General features: G+C 43.9%; 1 protein-coding gene across 2 annotated transcripts in view; it reads right to left on the reverse strand.

Moving 5' to 3' along the window:
* The window catches only part of Abca3 (ATP binding cassette subfamily A member 3), a 271,865-nt gene extending 249,793 nt beyond the window's left edge, over positions 1-22,072 (reverse strand). For both annotated transcript variants that reach the window (XM_067150289.2, XM_067150288.2), the window contains exon 1: positions 22,004-22,072. The gene's annotated coding sequence lies outside the window, so the exon portion shown is untranslated. The remainder of the gene's footprint in view (positions 1-22,003) is intronic.
* Between the last annotated feature and the right edge of the window lie 4,655 nt (positions 22,073-26,727).

Here is a 26,727-nt window from a genome sequence, read left to right on the forward strand (position 1 = left end):
GAAAGAAAGAAAGAAAGAAAGAAAGAAAGAAAGAAAGAAAGAAAGAAAGAAAGAAAGAACAAGTTGTAGACTACAAAATACTGGGAATAAAAGTATTAATTTTTCAAACAGCTCCTGTACGATTATTTTCAGATCACTTTTCCCGCTAAAAAGATAATTTATTGGAATTGATTCGAAAATGAACATTATTGAAGAAACCTTACTTTCTGAGAGATATGACATATTTGAAAAAATAAATTGCCCAACGGCGTGATTCGATCCACCGATCCCGAGCTCACAAAGTTGAGCACCTGCCGCTGCGCCACGAGCGCGTTGCCTTTTACGCCAACATAGCTTGCACATAAGGTCACTGGAATGTTTCATTAATTAATTGCGCCTTACTACTTGCACATATTATACTCCTGATCATGTGCTATACTGTACCAAAGATGGATCTAATCGGTCACCCATGCGCCATAGCCTCCCATTGTTAGACCTAATTCTTCCTGTTTCCGTTACTTCCGCAAAACGATCATTTTCGAAAACTCACACTTGTAAACTTACGTAATGGTATGATCTAGGACAGACTCAGTGAACTCAGCTTCCTCGGCATGGAATGTGAATCCCAGAAAGCACACCGCGTGCTCCAGTTTCTTTAGATCATTTTTGTTTGCTATTTGCTTTACGTCGCACCGACACAGATAAGTCGTATGGCAACGATGGGATAGGAAAGGCCTATGAATGGGAAGGAAGGGGCCGTGGTCTTTAAGGTACAGCCCCAGCATTTGCCTGGTGTGAAAATGGGAAACCACGGAAAACCATCTTCTAGGCTTCCGACAGTGGGGTTTGAACTTGCTATCTCCCGGATACAAGCTTACAGCTGCACGCCCCTTACCGAACGGCCAACTCGCCCGGTATTCAGATTCTAATACGAGTACAGTACTGTTTTAACACGGTAACAAAATGTGTCCGCCTCTACGGCGTAGAAGCTGGTGTGATTAGCTGCCACCCCGGGAGGCTCGGATTCGATTCCCGGCTGCCATGAAATTTGGAAAGTGGTACGAGAGCTGGAACGGGGTCCACTCAGTCTCGGGAAGTCAACTGAGTATAGAGGAATTCGATTCCCACCTCAGCCTTTCTCGAAGTGGTTTTCTGTTTCCCCCTTCTGCTCCAGGCAAATGCCGGATGGTACCCAACTTAAGGTCACGGCCGCTTCCTTCCCTCTTCCACGTCTATCCCTTCCGATCTTCCTATTCCCCCCAAAAGGTCCCTGTTCACCATAGCAGTTTAGTAGGTGAGGCCGTCTGGGCGAGGTACTGGTCTTATTTCCAAGTTGTATACCCCGGATCCAAAGTCTCACGCTCCAGGACACTGCCCTTGAGGCGGTAGAGCTGGGATCCCTCGCCGAGTCCGAGGGAAAAACCACCCTGGAAGGTAAGCGCATTAAGAAACAAAAGAAAGAAGAAAGGAAAAGACAGAAACATATTTATGTTGTGTTTCAATCCCTACAAAATGATTAAATGTCAAAACAAAATCCAATAATTTAATTAGTTTTGTAATCTTAAAAGTTAAGTCATTTGTCTATATCAAATGGATATAGATTGCATTTATCATTGTATCTGCTTCAGTTCAATTTATGCGTTATTGTTAGTTTTATATAATTTCTTTGGAGGAGCCCAGTTTTGTTTCCTGAAGCGGGCTCGTATAGTATTCGTTAACCCTCTGGTCTAAGAAGATAAAGAAGGAGGATTGGCATTCAATCAAAACCAGTCATTATAAACATTTTCCCGGATAGAGTCGATGAGCCTAGAAAAACCGCTATGCGATTATATTTCAGCTTAGAACTCTGACCAGAAAGGTTCAGTATTGCATGAACTACACTGGCAGGAAATGCGGAAATGTTGGCAATATATTTGTCGAGGTAACATATTTCACTAATTATACAAGACTACAGGTTAATATCCGGGCGAGAAATGTCATCGCAAATGTGCCATGCTGGTCCATTAATAAACTGTGTAATCGTCTGACGGTTGAATGCAGGCTATGGTTATGGATGACGCTGGAGTTGTCGTCCAATGATGTATCATACGTGCTCAATTGTGGACAGATCGGGCCAAGGTAACAGATAGACACTCTGTAGAGTAGCATGGGGGCGTACGTTATCCTGTTGGAAAACACCCCAGGGAATGCTGTTCATGAATAGCAGCACAACAGGTAGAATCACCAGACGGACGTACACATCTGCAGTCAGGGTGCGTGAGATAACCATGAGAGTACTCCTGCTGTCATAGGAAATTGTTTCCCAGACCAGAACTCCCGGTGTACGTCCAGTGTGTCGACGCCGCAGACAATTGTAATGCAGGCGCTCACCTGGCCTCCTTCTAACCAACACACGACAATCACTGGCACCAAGGCAGAACCGGCTTGCATAGGAAAACACAAGGGGCCCCCACTCCATCCTGCAATAGCTCTCGCTTGACACCAATGAAGTTGCAGACGGTGGTAGTTTGGGCGTCTGGCTCGGAGCTGTCCTTCAAGTAACCGATTTCGAACAGTTCGTTGCGTCACTATGGTTGTCAACTGCTGCTCGAATTGCTGCTACAGACGCAGTCCATTGCGCCACAGCCATACGCCGAATACGGTGGTCCTCCCTCTCGATGGTGCCACGGGGACGTCCGGAGCCCGGTCTTCTTGCGGGCGTACCTTCTTGTGACCACTGCTGCCAGCACGCAAGCACAGTGGAGACCTTCCTGCCAAGTGGTTCTGTAATAGTGCGGAAGGAAAAGCCACCTTCACGTAGCCCTATTAACACGGCCTCGTTTAACCGCAGTGAGCTGTTGATACTGGCCTCTTCGTCGTCGTAAAGGTATTCTTGACCCACTCACAGTCACTCCGTCCGATGTCACAGGTAACTAACTCTCTCGCACAGTACAGTCTGTATTTTAAGCAAACCTGATGTGCAAAGTCTTGGGGCCGCTATGAGCGTCACGCCAATGTGATTTGCGGGAAATATGAATCAACGTCATCTTTCGGATGTATAAACACGCCTATCAACGTTCGTTAATCTAGCACACCTCCTTCTTGGTGTTTGGATTTTTTCCCGCCTGTGTATATCGAGTGATACATGTGCTGCGGGTCAGTATTTGTCCCATCATCATTGTCACATAGTGGTATTTCCAGGCGTAACGGCGATATGCAGAAACTGGCTGAGACTTGTTTTTTCACAAAGTATGAAGAAGTAACTGCAGAGATATGAAATAGTCTTTCTACGCGTTAAGGACGTGTTCGTGAAGCGAAATCCTTACGGCCCAAAAACACGATGTTTATGCCTCGGAGGAGAAAGTAAGCGTTCTTAGTTCTTGTTTATGGTTTTAAAACTGGTTGAAGTCCGCCTCTGTGGTGTAGTGGTTAGTGTGATTAGCTGCCACCCCCGGAGGCCCGGGTTAGATTCCCGGCTCTGCCACGAAGTTTGAAAAGTGGTACGAGGGCTAGAACTAAGTCCACTCAGCCTCGGGAGGTAAACTAAGTAGAGGTGGGTTCGATTCCCATCTCAGCCATCCTGGAAGTGGTTTTCCGTGGTTTCCCACTTCTCCTCCAGGCAAATGCCGGGATGGTACCTAACTTAAGGCCACGGCCGCTTGCTTCCCTCTTCCTAGTCTATCCCTTCCTATCTTCCCATCCCCTACCAAGGCCCCTCTTCAGTATAGCAGGTGAGGCCGCCTGGGCGAGGTACTGGTCATCCTCGCCAGTAGTATCCCCGACCTAGAGTCTGAAGCTCCAGGACACTGCCTGGAGAAAAGTGGGAAACCACGGAAAACCACTTAGAGGATGGCTGAGGTGGGAATCGAACCCTCTTGCACGCAGTTGACCTCCCGAGCCCGAGTCTTCGTACCATTTTCCACATTTCGTGGCAGAGCCGGGAATCGAACCCGGGCCTCCGGGGGTGGCAGCTAATCACACTAACCACTACACCACAGAAGCGGAACTTCCGTACATGATTTTATGAATTAAATTTATATTCTCTTGTTTTTATGTTTTATACAATAGTTTTTAACCTTACATTAAATAAACGACTTTACATAATAATTTACCGACCAAGTTGGCCGTGCGGTTAAGGGCCCGCAACTGTTAGGTGGTGGTGGTGATTATTATTTTAAGAGGAAGTACAACTGGGCAACCATCCTCTATATAACACTAATCAGAGAGAAAAAATGGAAGGGGTCTGACACTTCGAAAAATGAAGGTATCTGCCAAAGGAACCACAAGGGCCACGAATGGCGTGAAAGTGAAAGACTCCCTAGGCCTCCATACGTAATACCGCCGGGGTCGGGAAAAAACAAGAGTTGACCAAGAGAGGTCGGTTAGGATAGAAGAAAGTGAGGAGCCTGGCACAAATGGAAGCAATGTCAGGACTCAGCTGAGGGCCCCGTAGTCGCCAACCCACGCTCTAAAGTTCAGAGCCCTTGGGGCCCCTTTTAGTCGCCTCTTACGACAGGCAGGAGATACCGTGGATGTTGTTCTACTGCCCCCACCCACAGGGGTTCGCAGCTGTGAGCTTGCATCCGGGAGATATTGTGCTCGAATCCCACTGTCGGCAGCCCTGAAGATGGTTTCCCGTGGTTTCCCATTTTCACACCAGGCAAATGTTGGGGCTGTACCTTAATTAAGGCCATGGCCGCTTCCTTCCCAGTCCTAGCCCTTTCCTGTCCCATCGTCGCCATAAGACATATGTGTGTCGGTGCGACGTAAAGCCAATGCCAAAAAATAGCAAGCAAAAAATTATTTTCCATTCTCTCTTTCTTAATCCGTTTACCCTCCAGTGATGGCTTTCCCTCGGACTCAGCGAGGGACCCCACCTCTACTGCATCAAGGGCAATGTCCTGGAACGTGAGACTTTGGGTCTTGGGGATACAACTGGGGACGAGGACCAGGCGGCCTCAACTGCTAAGGTGAACAGGGGGCCTTATGGAGGAATGAGAAGATTGGGAGGGATAGACAAGGAAGAGAGAAGGACCGGCCGTGACCTTAAGATAGGTACCATCCCGGCATTTGCCTGGAACAGAAGTGTGAAACCACGGAAAACCACTTCGAAACCCCTCTACTCACTTGACCTCCCGAGGTTGATTGGACCCCATTCCAGCCCTCATAGAACTTTTCAAAAATTTCGTGGCAGAGCCGGGAATCGAACCTGGGCCTCCGGTGTGGCAGTTAATCACGCTAACCGACTTTTTGAATTAAATTGATGTACTCTTGTTTTTATGTTTAGTACAATTAATTTTGTAATCTTACAGTAGTCCGCCTCTGTGGTGTAGTGGTTAGTGCGATTAGCTGCCAACCCTGGAGGCCCGGGTTCGATTGCCGGCTTTGCCACGAAATTCGAAAAGTGGTACGGGGGCTGGAACGGGGTCCACTCAGCCTCGGGAGGTCAACTGAGTAGAGGTGGGTTCGATTCGCACCTCAGCCATCCTGGAAGTGGTTTTCCGTGGTTTCCCACTACTCCTTCAGGCAAATGCCGGGATGGTGCCTAATTTAAGGCCACGGCCGCTTCCTTCCCTCTTCCTTGTCTTTCCCTTACGATCTTCCCATCCCCCACCAAGGCCCTTGTTCAGCATAGCAAGTGAGGCCACCTGGGCGATGTACTGATCATCCTTCCCATTTGTATCCCACGACCCAATGTCTCACGCTCGAGGTAGATGTGGGATCCCTCGCTGAGTCCGAGGAGAAAACCAAACCCTGGAGGGTAAACAGACTAAGAAGAAGAAGAATCTTGCAGTAAGTAAACGACTTTAAACATTGTTATTTTAAGTCGTTTATACATACATATATATACATATATGTATAACCCGCTGGCTCACTCATTAACAGAAATGTTTACCCACTTCGGCATTAGTTAGAGACTTGAAATTTGGCAATGTGATAGATACTAGCCTGCAACCTACGGAAACATTCTAAAAAAATTCAAATTTTTAATTTTTGCCCCCTCCCGCAAACAAAATTTCGGACGCCATGATGCAGTGCCCAACAAAATGAAAATTTGGCAACATCCTAGTTCCTAGCCTGTAACAGACGTAGAAATTGCCACAAGTTCAAATATTTATTATTTTACCTACTAAAAAAGTCGAAATATTAAGCCAAATTTAATGACGGTGCAGACTTTCGTTTCGAGCTATCTTGCGGCTGAACGGTAATTGCTATCAATAAACGGATTAACGAAGGGATCTACAACTTTGGTCCTATGACTTTTTGTCGTATCTCGACCCCTTCCACGTCAGATTGAGCTTCATTTTCCAGGTTTTCGTTAATTTTGTTAAATTTCCATAAATTATTTTACTGATTCACACACTCATAAGACAGATAGATGCACGAAATTCAGCACACTCTTTGGCACGATCATTGAACATATGTAGACAGACTTTCATTATTCTAGCTGCCTTGAATGTATGCGAAATGGAAGGAATACATGAAAACACTAATCAAATATCAGCCTCATTTATATCCCTTAAGTAATTTATGGTGAAACTCGTGGAGATACGGCATAACCTCAAACAACAAAAATTGTAGGTCATTTCATCGTCGACATGCCTGCCAAGTTTCAAGAGTGTAGCTGTCTTCTAAGTTGGCAAATTAATTTTTCAACTTGTGAAAAGCGGATGAAATTTGACATGGATTGAAACGTTCACTTCTTTCTATGGTAAAAATGGCGGAGGTACAACAACATGTATAGGACAATAATTTAGGTGACTAAAATGGTCGTCTGATGCCGCAATTCGTTTCTCGATACGACGTACTGTTTGGCAAGAATACATTTCCAAATGAAAGTCTGCACTATTTAGCGTGCACATTCGTTGGCCCTATCGGCAATGTGATAACTGTTAGGCTGTAACCCATTGAAAAATTCCAATAAGATTACATTAAAAATTTTTACCCCTCCCCGCCCAACAAAATGGCGGACGCAATTTCCTGGTGCACCAGAAAATTGAAATCTGGCAAAAGTTACCCCGTAACTTTTAACTTTTTGCCTCTGAAAAATATAGAAATATTCAGGTAAATTTCTTGCCGTTGCAGACCTTCGTTTCGAAGCATTTTCTGCCTAAACAGTAATTCCAATCAAAACTGGATAGCACTTTCTGTCCCTGGAATGAAGATATCTATAAATTTGGTCCTATGAAAGTTTCAAGACTGTAGCTAACTATTAAGGGAATAAAATAATTTTTCAATTTGTGAAATTTGCCCCAGATCGAAAGGTTTACTCCTATCCATACAATAAATCACCAACATACGAGGAAATATATTAGCACCAAGCATGCAGGCCAGTAAAGCGTGTGTCCGTTGGCACAGTCCGTTTGTCGATACGACATACCGTTTCGTCACAGTCTATTTGTAATGTAGAGTACCTGGGAGCAAAAACGAGTGTTTTTTCTAAAGCTAGAAACGTGATTTGTTTGGCATCTAACATCAATAGCTCGAGAGAGAGAACAGAGTGACTCGCACTCCTATTGTAGTAGTATGTTCACTCGGGTAGTTCACGCTAATTCCTGGAGAATCATGTGGCAACAGAGCTATTTCTCTGATTTTGTGGCCGCTAGAATAGTGCTACTTAAGTTTCCTTGTGCACAGTGCCCTTTTAACATTTTTTTTTAAATCGCAGCATGTGTTTGTCATCTCGCACTGCCGGGATGAGTGGCTTAGATGGTTCAGATGCTGGCCTTCTGACCCTAACTTGGCAGGTTCGAGCCTGGCTCAGTTCGGTGGTATTTGAAGGTGCTCAAATACGTCAGCCTCGTGTCAGTAGATTTACTGGCACGTGAAAGAACTCCTGTGGGATTGAATTCCGGCACCTCGGCGTCTCCAGAAACTGTAAAAGTGTAGTTAGTGGGACGTAAAGCAAATGACATTATTATTATTATTATTATTATTATTATTATTATTATTATTATTATTATTATTATTATATCTCAGTGGACATGGTGTGATCTTTAATACTTGTGCTTGAGCAAAACCCGGTCGAGGTTTCGAATTCCAATGGAAACTATCCGAAAAATCACGCGACATTAGGAAGAGTATCCGGAACATCCGGCCTTAAACCCTCAGCCAAGTTCTACAATAAGCCTGGGTGGATCTGGATCCAGTGACTTCAGAGATTACTGTTATATGCCGCTGAAAACTTATATACTGTAGAAGATGTTTGGGTATGGATGGTGTGGATGAATATCAATATTCTTTACACGGCCAGTGCCTGTGGCTGCTATAAAAAGTATTATTCATTGGACCAGTGGTGCTGAGATAGCACGATCTGGTGCAGCGAGAAAATCAGTGGCTTACTACATCACTCCTCGTCTTCCATACTTAATTATTTACTGAATCATCTTTCAATGTTAGGAGAAGAGCTACAAAATATTTGTGCTGTGGCGCCGTTTCAAAATCCAAGCAGCCTCCGGTCTGATGACTTGATAAACAACGGCTTATGAGGTTTAAAGTAAGACAATACTTCAAAAGAGTCTACCTCCTTCGTGTAATAGTTACCGCCATTAGACGTCATCCTTGGACACCCTGGTTCGATCCGCGGTACTACCAGAGATTTAAAATTGGCTGGTATGTGGTTAGAAAATGCACGACTTTCTTAATCCGTTCACCGTCCGGGGTTGGTTTCTCCCTCGGACTCAGCGAGGGATCCCACCTCTACCGCATCAAGGGCGTGTCCGGGAGCGTGGGACTTTTGGGTCGGGGATGAAACTGGGTAGGAGGACCAATACCTCGCCCAGGCGGCCTCACGTGCTATGCTGTACATGGACCTTGTGTAGGGATGATAAGATTGGAAGGGTAGACAAGGAAGAGGGAAAGAAGCGGCCGTGGGCCCTCTCTCCTCAATTGCTGTTGAAAAGAACTGCACCATCTCGAGGAATATATGGACGCCAGTTTACTTCTTTTCTTTTTCATTCAAAAGTACTGCTTTCCGATCTTGGGGATAATAAAGTTTCGAAGTCTGATGCTGTATTAACCTCAATACCTCTCAATTACGGATCTACTAGCTAGTAACTTTACGTCGCACCTACACAGATAGGTCTTATGGTGACGATGGGATAGGAAAGGCCTAGGAATTGGAAGGAAGCGGCCGTGGCCTTAATTAAGGTACAGCCCCAGCATTTGGCTGGTGTGAAAATGGGAATCCACGGAAATCCATCTTCAGGGCTGCCGACAGTGGGATTCGAACCCACTATCTCCCGGATGCAAGCTCACAGCCGCGTGCCTCTAACCGCACGGCCAACTCGCCCGGTTAATTACGGATCATGTTGGCAGCGCGATTAGAGTCACGTAGCTGTGATTTTTGCGTTCAGGAGATGGTGGGTTCGAATCCTACCATTGGCAGCCCTGAAGATGGTTTTCCGTGGTTTCCAAGTTTCACACCAGGCAAATGCTGGGTCTATATCTTAATAAATGGCAGGGCTGCTACCTTTCCAGTCCTAGCCTTTTCCATTTTTTGTGTTGTCGAATACCTCCTGTATGTTAGTGCGACGCCAGACCACCAAAGATAAAGCAAATGAGAGGCTTGCGTAAGGAAAAGTAATATTGAAGTAATCCTGTAAGAAACACTGTCTTGATTTGATAAGATCGGGTGAGTTGGCCGAGCAGTTAGTGGCGCGCAGCTGTGAGTTTGCATCCGGGAGACAGTGGGTTCGAACCTCACTGTTGACCGCCCTGAAAATGGTTTTCCGTGGTTTCCCATTTACACACCAGGGAAATGGTGGGGCTGTACCTAAATTAAGGCCACGGCCGCTTCCTTCCCATTCCTAGGCATTTCCTATTCTATCGTTGCCATAAGACCTATTTGTGTCGGTGCAACGTAAAGCAAATAGCAATAGGTTGATCAGACTCTTAACGTACGTTCGGTATAAGCTCTATCGGTGAAAATACTAGCAATGGTCCAATCGAATCAGGTTGCGATTTGAAGCCAATTTTGAATGAAAACTCAATATCACATTTATGTGTGATGTTGCTCACAGTAAATGAGAACTTGTAATTATTATTACTAAAACTCTCATCACTAAACTGATAAATTAACGTACCTTCATTGTAGTCATGAATATCGTCTACTGAATAACTTCTTGACGGTAGCGTTAGCACATACTCATCGTAACAGAACTTTGTTTACGCCATCACGCACATTATAGATTTTATCGTATCTTTCAAACGACACAAGTCCAAGACTATGTGGCTGATGACCGAGTTCGATTGGTGGATTAAAGTAGACGGTTGTTTCAAGTCCTTCTCCGCGTACAATGAACGTTTGTATACCCGTTGGTCATCACGCGCACACTGATGCTCTTTGTCTACTGCCTGGGTTTGATATAAGAACGTAAGATATAATCGTCCGCACATGCGTGTATTGAATTTTTGCATACGTTTTTTTTGGTAAACAATGTCTGCACTGCTTCCGAAATCACGTATGAGCTCAAATGGAGGAGGTAAGTCTCCACAGATATCGAAATACCATACTTTAGATTTACGTTTTACGTAGGCAGCGTAATGAGTTCCAGGTCCGCGAATGTTGTCTAAGTCAATTACAGCACTGTTACGTTCACGTGGACGTGCTGGTAGTTGATCGCGCATATACACATCGCGAAAATAATGAATTCCTAGTTGATTAGCAAATGTAAACACTTCGTGGGTTAGAGCTCGATGTGACAGTGCATTCAGTAGACGTTGTTTGGTGATATGTAGATACCAATCCCTTTTTTTGTATGGCGCTAGCTTCATGTGTACGCCTTTGCCTCGTAATGCAATTGCCTCCATTGTCCTATTATGACGTTCACTCTCTTTCAACTGTTGCTTCGCTTCTTCCACAGTCTTAACAGTTCTTGCTACAGCACTAGCACCACCCAGCAAAGACTCTAAAGCTGCTAGTCCAGCGCAGGAAGAAATCCCCCTCGTTTTGGTACAGGAATAATCCGTGCACGTTTACGAAACATTGCTCTGCACTTTGGAGAAATTCCCGCTCTTGCTGTGCGTAGTGTCTTAGTAATAGTTCCTCGCGGATTGTATTTCCGTTGAGTAGTGCTTTCCATCTAACAATATTAGTTTTCTTCTTCATAACGTTTGGACATCGTTGTTTCACCATTCTGTACACGATTTTACTCATCAAGAGCGATTTATGAACTGACAGTTACTTGTTGTTTCGTTTGATATATATAAAACTATGGACTACTTTATTATTCAGTTGCCATGAAGATTATAAAGCAGCAGGACACACTACCTGTTAGGGACATAGTGCCACATCTCTTACCTAGTTCTGGTACAAATACAAAAAGACGTCATGGAACGTTGCTTCTTTTTACTATTCGATGTACTATAACTGGCCCATCGGGATGCGGGAACACAGATCTTTTACTCACACTCATTACCTCTTTAAATGACATGTGCTTCGAGAATATTTATGTTTTCGCAAAGTTCACTCTATCAACCACTATATACTATTCTACAAATTGTAATGCATGATCTGGTTAAAGATGGCTTGAAATATTTTCAATGTAAAGCACATGAGCAAGTACCATCTCCAGATGATGTGCTTCCCAATTCTCTTATGATCTTTGACGATGGTGCTACAGAACAGCAAAACGTTATTCGTGTATACTTTAGTATGAGACGACATAAATATGTAAATTACATCTATTTATGTCAAACCTATACCTGTGTGCCTAAGCAGTTGATACGCGACAACGCAAATATGATTTTGCTTTTTACGCAAGATGAGCGCAACATGCGGCATGTGTATGCTTTTTTTTTGCTATTTGCTTTACGTCGCACCGATACAGATATGTCTTATGGCGACGATGGGATAGGAAAGGCCTAGGAATTGGAAGGAAGCGGCCGTGGCCTTAATTAAGGTAAGCCCCGGCGACATGTGTATGCTGATCATGTTTACACTGATATATGTCATTCAATGACTTTAAACGTATGGGTGCTACATGCTAGTCATCACATCGTTTCGGCTTTTTAGTCATTGATAAAGAAAGTGATGTTCGTTATGGACGGTATCGCATAGGTTTTGATCATTTTACATGCATCAACACAGAGTTACAGACTCCACTTGATCAAAAACCGCCATCATGACATCATCCAGCAACGAGATTACAAAACATATAGTCCGTGCTCGAAACAATATTCGACGAAAATTTAAAGAGCTTAAACGTATTCAAGCAGACACTGACTTTTTTTTCTGAAAACGCAACTAGGTACACCACGGAAAGAATTTTTTATTCTACTTCATTGCCCATGACTACTACAAGTTCTGTTTCTATGCAAACATCTCATGATAAAGAGAAGCAAGAACAAGGAAAACCTGAAGGAGAAGAAGAAGAAGAGAAGCAGGATGAGGAAGAGGAGAAGCAGGATAGGGATGAATAAGAGGATGAAGAAGAAAAAATTAACTATACTTCTAAGCGAGTTAAGTTTTTAACTACAGATGTTATTGATTGTGTTTACTAGAGAGTGACCTTGATAACGAACACGTCTAACATGCACAGCCATATCGACGTGATCGCTGCATGATAAAACAGTATGACCTTAGTACGGCACATGCTCAGGCCCGCTATTATAGAACTACACATAAAGTATGTACAATGTGTTTGATTCGCGGCTCTGTTACGAAATTTGAAAAGTGGTGCAAGGCTTGAAACGGAATCAACTCTGGCACAGGTGCTCAACTAAGTAGAAATGCGTTTTAGGAGGAGCAGGAAGAGTATTAGTGGTTATTTGCCCGTCGGATACAGACGTAAAGCCTTGAGCAGATCTCTCCATGCTATTCGATAGGAGAGGGCTATGCGCTACTACCTGGTTTTACCCTCTCACTTCCTACTATCATATATCATGTCATTTATTTCATGATCTTATCTTCCCTGATGAGGTTGACGTCAGGAAGGGCATCCGGTTATAAAGATCGATCTTGACAGGTCCAACCCTTGTCCCGTTCCTCTACAGTGTCGTGTATGAGGTGAGGTGAATCTGCAATGTTTGCGACAGAAGGCCAGCGTCTCAACCGTCTGAGCCATTCAGCCTGGCAGTGTAAGGTAGGTGGTATGCAATTTCTAATTACTAGATTGTGTGCCCCAAAAAGCCTTAATTAAATTCCAGTCCTCTCCGCAATGCTCATACGGAGTGAGGGCATATAACTTTGTTGATGGTTATTTGTCCGTCGGATGGGGACATAAAGCCTTGAGCAGACCTCTCGATGCTATTCGACAGGAGGAGTCTCTGTGCCACTGCCGGGTTTTATCCTCTCCCTTCATACTGCCATATATCATGTCATTCATTTCATCTTATCTTCCATGATGAGGTGTACGTCAGGAAGAGCATCCGGTTATAAAAATCCATCTTAACAGATTCATCTCATCACAAACCCAACACCGTAGAGGTAAAGATAAGCGTGCGTTTTTAAATCGCCCGCGCTTATTACGTCACAGCTCTGTTACTACTTTAAGAGGGGAGACGACAAAGAGCCTATGTGTGAGGTTAGGTTACCATTCATGATGAGGTTTACGTCAGGAAGGGTATCCGGTTATAAAAATCCATCTTAACAGATTCATCTCATCAAAACCCAACACCGTAGAGATAAAGATAAGCATGCATTTTTAAATCGCCCGCGCTTATTACGTCACAGCTCTGTCACTACTTCAAGGGAGGAAACGACAAAGAGCCTATGTGTGAGGTTAGGTTACCGTTCGTGGGCAAGGTTAGGTTAACCCACGTGTTAACCACACCTACAAGTCACCTCATTAGTTCGGCTCCTCCAAGGGGAAACCGTCTGAGGTTAGGTTAGCGTTCCTCTTAGCGAGGTTAGGTTAACATATCATCGCCTCAACTACCGATTGGACCCCTCAGAGGGCCCGTCCGATTCGACTCCTCCAAAGTGACCCGTGAGATCAGCATTGCCCTGGTACGTAAGGGTATGACGTCATAACCTCACCTAGCAGTCAAATACTTTCCTATTTGGCTCCTCCAAGGGACCCCGTACGATTCAGCTCCTCCAAAGTCATCCGTGAGGTTAGCATTGCTCTCGTACGTAAGGGTATGACGTCATAACCTCATCTAGCTGTCAAAAACACTCCAGGTTGGCCAGTGAGGTTAGAATTTCCCTCGTGCGTATGTGTATGACGTCATAACCTCACATAGGGGTTCAAAAGCACCCCATATCATTCCCATGACCAATTAGGCCTCTCCAATGGAGTCTGTGAGGCTAGGCTTGCTCTCGTACGCAAAATTCGCGAACCATCTTAGCCATACAACATAATTAGGGGTCAGTGACCTCATGGCAAAACCGTCATAGCTTTACTACTCAACTAGGGGTCAATGACCTCGTGGGAAAATGCTGACTCAGCACCCATTGGTTTAGAACATACATCTCCTACTACTCCCCGACTGGGTCAAATAACGTGGAAGAAAGATCGCGTGAGCCGGAAGATAAAGAAACAGTCATATTACGTAATCTGCAATTCATTAGCAATAATTATTTATTTATTTATAGAAATACATATTGTTTGCTAGTTAGGAGGAACAACAATAACACACATTAATATTTCCCCATATCTGGTATCTCTCTTCTGTCACCAATTTGCCTGTTTCGGGAGAGATATTATTTACAATTTATTTGTTTTACGTCGCAACGATACAGATAGGTCTTATGGCGACGATGGGTTAGGAAAGGGCTAGGGTTTGGAAGGAAGTGGCCGTGGCCATAATTAGGGTACAGCCCTAGCATTTGCCTGATGTGAAATTGGGAAACCACGGAAAACCATCTTCAGGGCTGCCGACAGTGGGATTCGAACCCACTGTCTCCCGGATGCAAGCTCACAGCTGCGCGTCCCTAACCGCACGGCTAACTCGCCCGGTCGGCAACATTTAAGACTGATCTAAAGATGAATGTCCGTCAGTATGGACCAAGAGACTTTCTTCCTTTCATTAACGAGAACAGTTGTTTTCACTGGTAGGTGAAATTAAAATAATTTCACATGAGAGTCTGCGAGTTTCTGCGAATCGCTCCGAAGTTAGCGAATGTTCTAGGACTGTGATTTATGTTCACTGTGTTGCTGTGTTTGTGGACAAGTTATCGAGTGACTCATTTGTAAATAGAAAGATAGAGATCGGAACACCTTTTTTATTTATTTTTATTGGGGACGCGCAATATGGTAGCCAGTTTTCACATGAGTTCCCCATTGTATCTTCTAATAACAGCACTTCATAGGCTATTGTGCCAATAATGAATTATGGAAAGAATGGTTTATTACAATTGAAATACGTGACTGAATGGTTTAACTTTTTATATTCCGTTAAATGTCAGAAATTCCACTTAAAGCACTTCCTGTACGAAGACCCTGAACGTGGGCCGCATTCCACCTGAAATGAAATGGCGTGTGGCTTTTAGTGCCAGGAGTGTCCGAGGGCAAAACCGGCTCGCCAGATGCAGATCTTTTGATTTGACTCCCGTAGGCAACCTGCGCGTTGTGATGTAAATGATGAAGACGTCACATACACCCAGTCCCAGTGTCAGCGGAATTAACCAGTTATGGTTAAAATTCCTGACCCTGCCGGGAATCGAACAATTTCTCCACGGAGCCGGACGCATTCCGCCTATTTCTCTGTAACAAGCTGGGGCCGCACCAATATGAGTCACGTGTCGTGATCCTGACATGCAGACTTATTAGAGCTTTTGACCAGCTCCACAAGACCGTTGACATACAAAGATACACTCATGAGCAGTCCATATTTCTCTCTCTCAGTAAAATCAGCAGTTATCTGGGTCATAAAATGGCAAGTGATCTATTAACAATTAACAATGAAGCCGTAAAACGCACATAATAGTTCACGTCCTAAATACTGCAGGTACCTAAGAGTCTTTTTATAGTGAATACCTCATCATAGCATCTAGCTTTAACATCCGAGACATCATTTCCATATACAGAGCTTATTGCATCTGTAACACAGGATTTAATCACGAATTCATATTTTTAAATGCAACTTTTTGGGAATCCCACCTGTCATATATGATGGTACTTCAGGACTGAATAAAAGCAGCCCTTCAAATACCAACATCTGTGTAACGTACAGTATTATGATACTCGAGGTGCAAAACGTGTGTTAACGCGTACGTGGAGGAAAGAATAGCAAGTTCTATTAAATAATATATAATGTTTTATGACTAAAAGGGATATTCTGGAAACGCTACTATCTAGGCTACTGCAAACTTCCTGGTTGGTTTGGCTGGGGCTCGATTCCCGATTTTGCCACGATTTTTTTTTTACAATCTCTGCTTTACGTCACACCGACACAGACAGGTTTTATGGCGACGACGGGATAGGAAAGGGCTAGAAATGGGAAAGAAGCGACCGTGGCCTTTTATTAATGTACAAGCTGGTGGGAAAATGTGAGCCACGAAGTTTAGATTCACTCGAGTATCTGGAGAGTACTCAACCTCGATTTACTAACGGGAATAATTAAAAGCTTAGGCTAATATAGGTTCCCTCCAGAAGTTTAAAAGAGAAGGTTAAGAGTAAACAACTCGTGATCTGCCGCTTTCATGGTAAATATGCAAAGGACCGAGTACTCATTGAGGAAACATTGCAAAATCTGACTATAATAACAATTATTGTCCATGCACTGCTGTACCACCATTGACTGTAAACTTCTGGTTTATTGATGTTGGCTCAGTTCGATTTGCATCTTAATTTTGTAACTGCACTTAAAATCTATGCATATTATAAAATAAAGCCTCAGTGGATGTCTGTTTGTGTGCGCTAATCTCATAAACCGCACAACGGATTTTGATATGGTTTTCACCATCGTATAGAATATTTATAGATAAAGGATTAGGTGTATGTAACATTGATCTAGAAAAACACGGAGCAGTACGCACCCGCACCCCACAGCTGTGGGGAAAGTGGTAGACGAAGAAAATAAGAAGAATATTGGCTATACGTTCCACTAACTACTTTTAGCTTCTCATAACCATCAAGGAGCTTAAGCTCAGCTACCTCGGGCACGTCATGAGAGGTGAACGATATGAACTTCTCCGAGTGATCTTTCAAGGGAAGATTGATGGGAAGAGATCTGTGGGAAGACGGAGAAATTCCTGGCTGAACGACTTGCGGCGGTGGTATGGACATACGTCGATATAAATCTTCCGTGCTGCCGTTTCGTGTGTAATCATAATCAATTGGTTCGTCAACCCTCGGAGGGAGACGGGGTCATAAGTAGAAGAAGAAGAACTACTTTTACGGTTTTCGGAGACGCCGGATGCCGAAATTTAGTCGCGGAGGAGTTTTTTTACTTGTCAATAAATCTACCGACACGAGACCGACGTATTTGAGCACCTTCAAATACCACCGGACTGAGCCAGGATCGAACCTGTCAAGTTGGGGTCAGAAGGCCAGCGCCTCAGCCGTCTAAGCCTATCAGCTCGACACAAAAAAGGTCCGAGATGGAATATAGGCCTACATATCTGTAAAAGTAACGTTCAATAGGCGTTTTATGTTATAGTTTGCAGTAAAAATTCAACCTTGAAATTAGGAACAATATTCTGAGATATTATTTATTTATTTATTTAGCACTCGGCTTCCAGTGCTAAGAGTGTCCGAGGACATGTTCGGCTCGCTTGGTGCAGCGCTCATGGCCAATCTGGGTGTGAGATGATGCCGATAATAAGGGACGGAGAAGATGAAACCCGGTATTGGCACATAGCACACTCCTACTGAATAACACTAAGCGATCTGCTCAAGGTGGTAGTGTCCGAATTACAGTATTGCTTATTTTTATCCAAAATAATTTACTACGCTTACAGGATAAATCAACATACACTGATGACCGAGCTCGATAGCTGCAGTCGCTTGAGTGCGGGCAGTATCCAGTATTCGGGAGATAGTAGGTTCGAACCCCACTATGGGCAGCCCTGAAAATGATTTTCCGTGGTTTCCCATTTTCACACCAGGCAAATGCTGGGGCTGTACCTTAATTAAGGCCACGGCCGCTTCCTTCCCACTTCTAGCCCTTCCTTGTCCCATCGTCGCCATAAGACCTATCTGTGTCGGTGCGACGCAAAAAAAAAAAAAAAAAAAAAAAAAAGAAAACATACACCGAAGAAAATGGAAATTGCAACACCCAGAAGAAGTGGTGCTACATTGCTGCAATTGAACATGCAGCACGAGTGTTCGGTTGCGATTCGATGATTACACTTTCAGGTCCCTCTGACGGCAAGTTTGGACAACAATCAATACAGTATGTGCCCACCACGAGCTGCAATACATTGATGAATTCGTCGAGGCATGGAGTCAATAAGGCCCTGGATCGCTTCCTGAGGAATTGTGGCCCATGTTTGCTGCACTGCACGGGTCAGTTGTTCCAGAGTTGTGGGTGGCTGAGGACGGTTGGCCAGTTGTCGACCCATCATGTCCCACACATGCTCAATAGGACTGAGGTCCGGGGATGTGGCGGGCCATTCTAAGGTTGTGATGTCGTGGGGAGCTTCTCTGGAGATGCGTGCAGTGTGAACCCGGGCATTGTCCTGCTGAAACATCCCATTAGCAATGTTCGCCATCATAGGGACAACCACTTGATTGAGTACCCTATCAACGTACTGTCGAGCAGTCATAGTGCCCTCAACAAACACTAATTGTGATTTCACATTAAAGCCAATAGCTCCCCAGACCATAATGCTTGGTGTTGGCCCTGTGTGCCTCTCGACAATAAGATCTGGGCGGCCCTTCTCCCCGGTACGTCGGCGCACACGATTCCGGCGATCACTTCGGGCAAGACAGAAACGCGATTTATCACTAAAAACGACCCTATGCCATTCGTCGACCCACGTCGATCTTTCTCGACACCAGGCCAGCCTTACACGTCGCTGTTGTAGGGTCAATGGAACACCTTCTGCAGGGACACGGGATCGTAAACTAGCTGCACGCAGGCGATCACCAGCTGTTTGTTGTGTAACGCGGGGTGCCACAGCTGCTCGAATATGCGTTGCTGTTGCATGGGGTTCCATCCGGGCCACCTGAATGATCAACACAAACGACCAATGACTTCATGGTGTTGCAATTTCCATTTTTTTCAGTGTATTGTCGCATTTAAATGGTGTATTAATGGTCATTTGCATGAGTGAGTACGTGGATTATCGGTCTATTAACATAATTACTGACGTGAAGTGGTATGTAGAAAGACTTTCTGATTGATTCATTTGAACAGCCTAGTCGGAGCGCGAGACAATATCTTCTCTAACATTGTTGCAAAACTGTGGTACAGTAACAACTTCAGGAAAGACTGACCATTGAATGGTTCAATTACTTTTTACAAACCAGTTTATATAATTTCAAAATATGAAAACAAAAAGCAAGTATATTGATATTTTTTTTTGCTAGTAGCTTTACGACGCACCGACACAGGTCTTATGGTGACGATGGGGTAGGAAAGGCCTAGGAGTTGGAAGGAAGCGGCCGTAGCCTTAATTGAGGTACAGCCCCAGCATTTGCCTGTGGTGTGAAAATGGGAAACCACGGAAAAACATCTTCAGGGCTGCCGACAGTGGGATTCGAACCCACTATCTCCCGGATGCAAGCTCACAGCCACGCGCCTCTAACCGCATGGCCAACTCGCCTGGTGAAATTGATATCAGAAAATCGTGTATTGAAATGAAATTTTCAGAGAAGGAAGACTTTCTTTTGTTGTATGACAGAAAAGAAGCGCTGCAAAAATGTTTGAAATCATCTGAGATAAATTCTTTCGTCTGAAATATTTCTTCGTTCTAAATTTCACTAAGTGATGTCGTTCATACTCGTCAGTACAAGCCCTAGTAATTTTGTTTTCCATTATTAATCTGCATCAGTTTTATGAAAATATTGAATAACATGATGGCGATGATAGCGTATCTACCCCTTAATCCCGTTTCTTAATACGAGGTCGGGGATTATTAGTTCATATGGCATATTTTACGGCGGATGCCCTTCTTGACGCCAGTCTCAGTTGGGGAGCTGATGAAGATGAAATGAACGATGGCGATTGATATCGGGTAAGGAAGAGGAACAGACAAGCTGTTGGCCTATGAATAGGAACTGTCCCGGATTTATCTCGTAGTGAAAATGGGAAATCACAGAAAAACATTCTTAGGACAGCCGACGGTGGGTTTCGAACCCACGCGTCTTCCGAATGCAGAACTTGATTACATAGTCATAGCCACTCCACTCGGTAACATGATCCATCCATCCATTATCTAAAGGCCAAGCCTTGTCACTGCAGCCACATCCCACGATCTTCAGCAGTCTTTTTCATCGTGACATAGGAAGCAAAACCCAGCTGAGTGATTATGTTCTTAAGGTATGAGAGACGTGGTCTTCCTCTCGAGTTCTTCCCTAGAACGATGATTATTTACATTTAATCTAAGGTAAGCAGACATTGCCATCGATCTCACAGTCTTGAGCTTAAAAAACGACTGTCTGATCATCGCTAATTTAATTTGGTCGTTCGAAAGAACTTCAGAATCCAAGAAATCAGAATAAAAATGTCTTCACTCTAGAGAAAACCTGGGAATTATTTATTCTGTAGCTATTTTTGTGTTTTGGGAATTGCAGCATAGAAAAACTGATTATTCTTGGAAGTTTCTGGAAAGAGAGATGGTGGACTCGTTTATAACTGGGCTGAAACTCTTTTGTGCAGCACGTCTAGCCGAGGACCGCAAGAGATGGAAACATATTATTTGTTTTGCGTCCTACTAACTATTTTTACGATTTTCGGAGATGCCTAGGTGCCGGAATTTAGTCCAACAGGAGATTTTTATGTGCCCATAAATTTACTGGCACAAGACTGACGTATTTGAGCACCTCCAAAAATCACCGGACTGAGCGAGGATCGAACTTGCCAAGCTGGGATCAGAACGCCAGCGTCTCAACCGTCTCAGCCACTCGGCCCGGCAGAGTCGGAAACAACTGAGATCATGATCTTCGGAATTGAGTGAAGGATAAGAAAGAGAGAGATTTCCGTGTATATTCAACTGCAATGCATTTGCCAATAATAATAATAATAATAATAATAATAATAATAATAATAATAATAATAATAATAATAATAATAATAATAATAATCGTATAGCAAAGAAATGCAACGATCTTAGAGCGTCACATTCAAAATAATTCCTAAATTGCATGTGTTTAAGGAGGGTGGTGTTGGTCCATGAAACCTTAAACTATCATCTCAAACCAAGCATGTGTTAAACTGTAAGGCACTGCGGCGAATAATCCTGCTAATTATCGTCGCCATAAGACCTATCTGTGTTGGTGCGACGTAAAGCAAGTTGTAACAACAACAGCAACAACCCAGATAATTACTAAAACTTTGGTGAAATAATATATTTCGTAATTTCCGTTCATGATCTTCGTTTCCTTATCCATTTATTTCGTGTAAGTTTCTTCAATTTCACATTAAAATCAAAACTTAGAAGTAATTAACCGAGTTCGATATCTGCAGTCGCTTAAGTGCGGCCAGTATCCAGTATTCGGGAGGTAGTAGGTTCGGACCCCACTGTCGGCAGCCCTGAAGATGGTTTTCCATGGTTTCCCATTTTCACACCAGGCAAATGCTGGAGCTGTACCTTAATTAAGGCCACGGCCGCTTCTTTCCAACTCCTAGCTCTTCCCTGTCCCATCGTCGCCATAAGACCTATCCGTGTCGGTGCGACGTAAAGCAAAAAACAAAAAAAAAAGTAATTAAATGTATTATTGAAACTTTTTTCTCCATCGAGGAATACATCCTGGAAGGCATAACTTTGTACTATTAATTTTAAAATGTTGCTTAGTGGCTAAATATTGGAATGATTTTCGGGCATCCAGGTGCACGCATGCTATCACCTGTAAATGCTCTATTTAGATTTGTAGCTAGAAAGCATACTCATTATATTTTCACTTGCTATTACTATGAAGGGAATGGACAGTTATAAGTGAACAATGTATTAATAATAATTATACTTTTAACACCGTCTTTAATGAGGACTTACCGTGTGGCCGATGAAGGAGGTATCCAAGCAATTTAACGAACTGACCACAGCACATATACGAGTGACACTGAATGCTACACTGTTCTTACTGATCGATAACCGCTGCCCAATGTCATATATAGTAACCTGTCTTATCAGTGCGCGACTCTTGGGAACTAAAGCCAGGTGACGCAATACAATGACCAAACAATGTGAATGAAGATTACCTTCACACTCAGTAATTGTCTCGTGAATTCTTGGAGTGTTCTTTCCGTTCAATTATTCACCCATGATCATCATCATCATCATCTGTTTACCCTCCAGGTTCGGTTTTTCCCTCGGACTTAGCGAGGGATCCCACCTCTACCGCCTCAAGGGCAGTGTCCTGGTGCTTCAGACTCTTGGTCGGGGGATACAACTGGGGAGTATGACCAGTACTTCTCCCAGGCGGCCTCACCTGCTATGCTGAACAGGGGCCTTGTGGAGGGATGGGAAGATTGGAAGGGATAGGCAAGGAAGAGGTAAGGAAGCGGCCGTGGCCTTAAGTTAGGTACCATCCCGGCATTCGCCTGGAGGAGAAGTGGGAAACCACGGAAAACCACTTCCATGATGGCTGAGGTGGGAATCGAACCCACCTCTACTCAGTTGACCTCCCGAGGCTGAGTGGACCCCGTTCCAGCCTTCGTACCACTTTTCAAATTTCATGGCAGAGCGGGGAATCGAACCTGGGCCTCCGGGGGTGGGAGCTAATCACGCTAACCACTACACCACAGAGGCGGACTTCACCCATGATACGCTTTAATAATGACAGAAAACGGTTGAAACCCCCTCCCCGCGCCTTTCCATTCTCCAAGATGAATTTTGCAGATAGTATACCTCATTTTTTTCCCCAGCTCATCTTTTTCGTCCTTCAAGTGACCAACCTATATTAAATGTATGGGTTAGGATGCGGTGAGGGGCGGTTCTTTTCTTTCGGCAAGGTGGGTTCTATAAAATGTGATTCTTCAATAGGAATAACTGAAATTCAGTTCAAAGACAATCAACCACATTTTTGCATTTCTCATTCAGAACTTTAAAAAGATCGTATTTAGTCAATTTCTGGGTCATATTTTATTATTCTTTGAGTCATATCTTGTCAATTTAAAGATAACATTTGCTTGCACATTTAGACAATTTTTAGGTCTTAAATATCCAAACCTCAATAATAATAATAATAATAATAATAATAATAATAATAATAATAATAATAATAATAATAATAATAATAATAATAATAATAATAATAATATTAATAATAATAATAACAATAATAATAATAATAATAATAATAATAATAATAATAATAATAATAATCAGTATTCCAAATTTTTAATGAAAAGGCAAAGTATACGGAAGGGACTAGATCAGGTTTCAACAGTCAATCGTTAATATGGAAATATAGAAATATCGTTCAAGTAGGCAAATTTAAGTATCTAGGAAAAATTATTGAACCAGCGGGGTTAAATCAGCAAGATAACAAAGAAAGAACTGCAAAAGTTCAGAGAGCATACAAAATTACTTGGAACAGATACAAAAAAAAAAAAAAAAAAAAAAAGAAAGAAATATATTAAAAGAGGCACAGTAGTGAAACCAGAACCGTCTCTGTGGTGTAGTGGTTAGCGTGATTAGCTGCCACCCCCGGAGGCCCGGGTTCGATTCCCGACTCTGCCACGAAATTTGAAGAGTAGTACGAGGGCAGGAACGGGGTCCACTCAGCCTCGGGAGGTCAACTGAGTAGAGGTGGTTTCCCCCTTCTCCTCCAGGCAACTTAAGGCCACGGCCGCTTCCTTCCCTCTTCCTTGTCTATCCCTTCCAATCTTCCCATTCCCCGCCAAGGCCTCTGCTCAGCATAGCAGGTGAGGCCGCCTGGGCGAGGTACTGGTCCTCATCTCCAGTTGTATCCCCGACCCACTATCTCACACTCCAGGACACTGCCCTTGATGCGGTAGAAGTGGGATCCCTCACTGAGTCCGAGGGAAAAACCAACCCTGGAGGGTAAACAGATTAAGAAGAAGAAGAAGAAGAAGAAGAAGAAGAAGAAGAAGTTAAAACAAAAGCACTTTATGTATCTGAAACTACAGTATTATAGTTGGTGGTAAATCTCGAGTAATGATGATCGAAAAACAAGAAAGGAAAATCCTCAGAAAAATCTTGGGACAAAAATGCGAAAATGGAATTTGGATAAGAAGAGAAATCACATGAAATCTACCAAGTTACAGAAAACATCACAGATAACATCAAGAAACGGTTGCTACAATTTTATGGTCGCTTATACAGAATGGATAATAACAGGCTCACAAGGAACATTTATCAATGAAAATCACAATAACTGGCTGAAAGAAATCAGTGAAGACCTAAATGAAATTGGCAATGAAGAATCCATTCAAGACAGAATCAAATTCAGAACCTTAATTCACAAACAAAATTTTTCTTTAAAGCCCACCAGACTAAATACGACGTAAAAAGGAACACAGGGAGAAGAGGAAGAGATACTGGGAAGAGAAGAAGAAGAAGAACAAAAAGGTGCTAATAAGTTCAAACGTGCTCCTTAGTTGGGCTAAACGATTAACGAACGTAATCCTGGTAGTGTGGATTAAAACCAGTTTTTCGACCTGTTGCCCTTCCTGACGTCAACCCTATGTGGAGAGATTTATTCATTGTTGCCTGTTTCTATGGTGGTTGGTAGTGTGCCGTGTATGTTCATGATGTGTATTAAGACGATAACAAACCCCCATCCTCGGGCTACCCTGCCAAGAATCGAACTTGTTACTCTATGAACCGAAGTCCACTATGCTGACCATTCATCCAAGGAGATGGATTCATAATAATAACAATAATGATTTATTTGGCCCGCCTCTGTGGTGTAGTGGTTAGCGTGATTAGCTGCCACCCCCGGAGGTCCGGGTTCGATTCCCGGCTCTGCCACGAAATTTGAAAAGTGGTACGAGGGCTGGAACGGGGTCCACTCAGCCTCGGGAGGTCAACTGAGTAGAGGTGGGTTCGATTCCCACCTCAGCCATCCTCGAAGTGGTTTTCCGTGGTTTCCCACTTCTCCTCCAGGCGAATGCCGGGATGGTACCTAACTTAAGGCCACGGCCGCTTCCTTCCCTCTTCCTTGCCTATCCCATCCGATCTTCCCATCCCTCCACAAGGCCCCTGTTCAGCATAGCAGGTGAGGCCGCCTGGGCGAGGTACTGGTCCTTCTCCCCAGTTGTACCCCTCGACCAAGAGTCTGAAGCTCCAGGACACTGCCCTTGAGGCGGTAGAGGTGGGATCCCTCGCTGAGTCCGAGGGAAAAACCGAACCTGGAGGGTAAACAGATGATGATGATGATGATGATGATTTATTTATCGTATGACTCTTAGTGCTGGGAGTGTTCGAGGACATGTTCGGCTCACCCGGTGCAGGTCATTCTCAATGTAACTACAAACAGAAATACCTCACATTTAGGCCATTCCGGAGAGCTGCGCTGCCATGGCTGATGCGCCTGACGTCACCGAAAATAAAGTCCTACCGGCAGATTCAATGGCTTGAGTCTTATAAGGTACAGTTAGCCGAGTATTTTTTGAGTTAATCTTGTTAGTTACTTCAATATATTCCGCTCTGCTACGAAATAAAGAACTAATAAATCTTTGGAGGCCACAACTGTTCTCATTTAAAACTAATATGAAAACATACGACTTCAAATCCGTCTCTGTAATGACACAGACACACACAATGGCAGTCGTGAAGTTGAGAAATACAGAGTGTCCCAGGAGGAATGGTCGGTATTCAGGGATATGACAGAAAGGATCATTTGAAGCAAAAACCTATTCCAAATGGTTTCCGAGATAAAACCACATTTAATGTAGGCCTACATTTGTTTTTGGGTTAGTGGCGCGCACGTATGTGTCTTACCTACCTGGCTCCATGGCTAAATGGTTAGCGTGCTGGCCTTTGGTCACTGGGGTCCCGGGTTCGATTCCCGACAGGGTCGGGAATTTTAACCGCCATTGGTTAATTTCTCTGGCACGGGGACTGGGTGTATGTGTCGTCTTCATCATCATTTCATCTCCATTACGACGCGCAGGTCGCCTACGGGAGTCAAATCTAAAGATCTGTTCCTGGCGAGCTGAACATGTCATCAGACACTTCCGGCGCTAAAGCCATCCGCCATTTCATTTCTCTGGAATTCATCATCATCATCATTCCGTGTCCGATCAGCATTTCCCAAATGTAGCAACTCCGATGGGCTTGTTGTTCGCTTCGATCGGGTCTTGTGTGTGCAGGGTTGTTCTAGTACAGGACAGATGAGCAGATGGTTCGGATCTTGTGTTACACCACACTCGCAGTATGCGTCCTCCATCAGTTGGAAGTATGCCCCATTTTTACATGTTGCATGTGGTCTTGCAAAGACGATTAAGTGATCTCCAAATAGGGTAGGGCTGGTCATTTCCTGCAGCTAGCTCTTCCTTTGCAGGAGTATCAGGCGGCAGCATGCTCTTCCACCTGGTGATGCGGTTAGACTCCGATGTTCCTACCAGTGGTTGAGTCCTGGTGGTGAAGCTCTTTCTCGACTTCAGGTGAGAGACTGCAGCCTGGTGATCATGCAGTGGATGGCGAGAATCATTAGTCTGCTTCGTCCTCTCTGCATCAGCAACAACAGCCCTTCTGATAGTGGCGGGAGCTATTCCAGCAATCGGATAGAGTTTGTCAACTGGAGTTGG

This window comes from Anabrus simplex, chromosome 6, assembly GCF_040414725.1.
Source record: "Anabrus simplex isolate iqAnaSimp1 chromosome 6, ASM4041472v1, whole genome shotgun sequence".
In the NCBI taxonomy this organism is placed as follows: domain Eukaryota; kingdom Metazoa; phylum Arthropoda; class Insecta; order Orthoptera; family Tettigoniidae; genus Anabrus; species Anabrus simplex.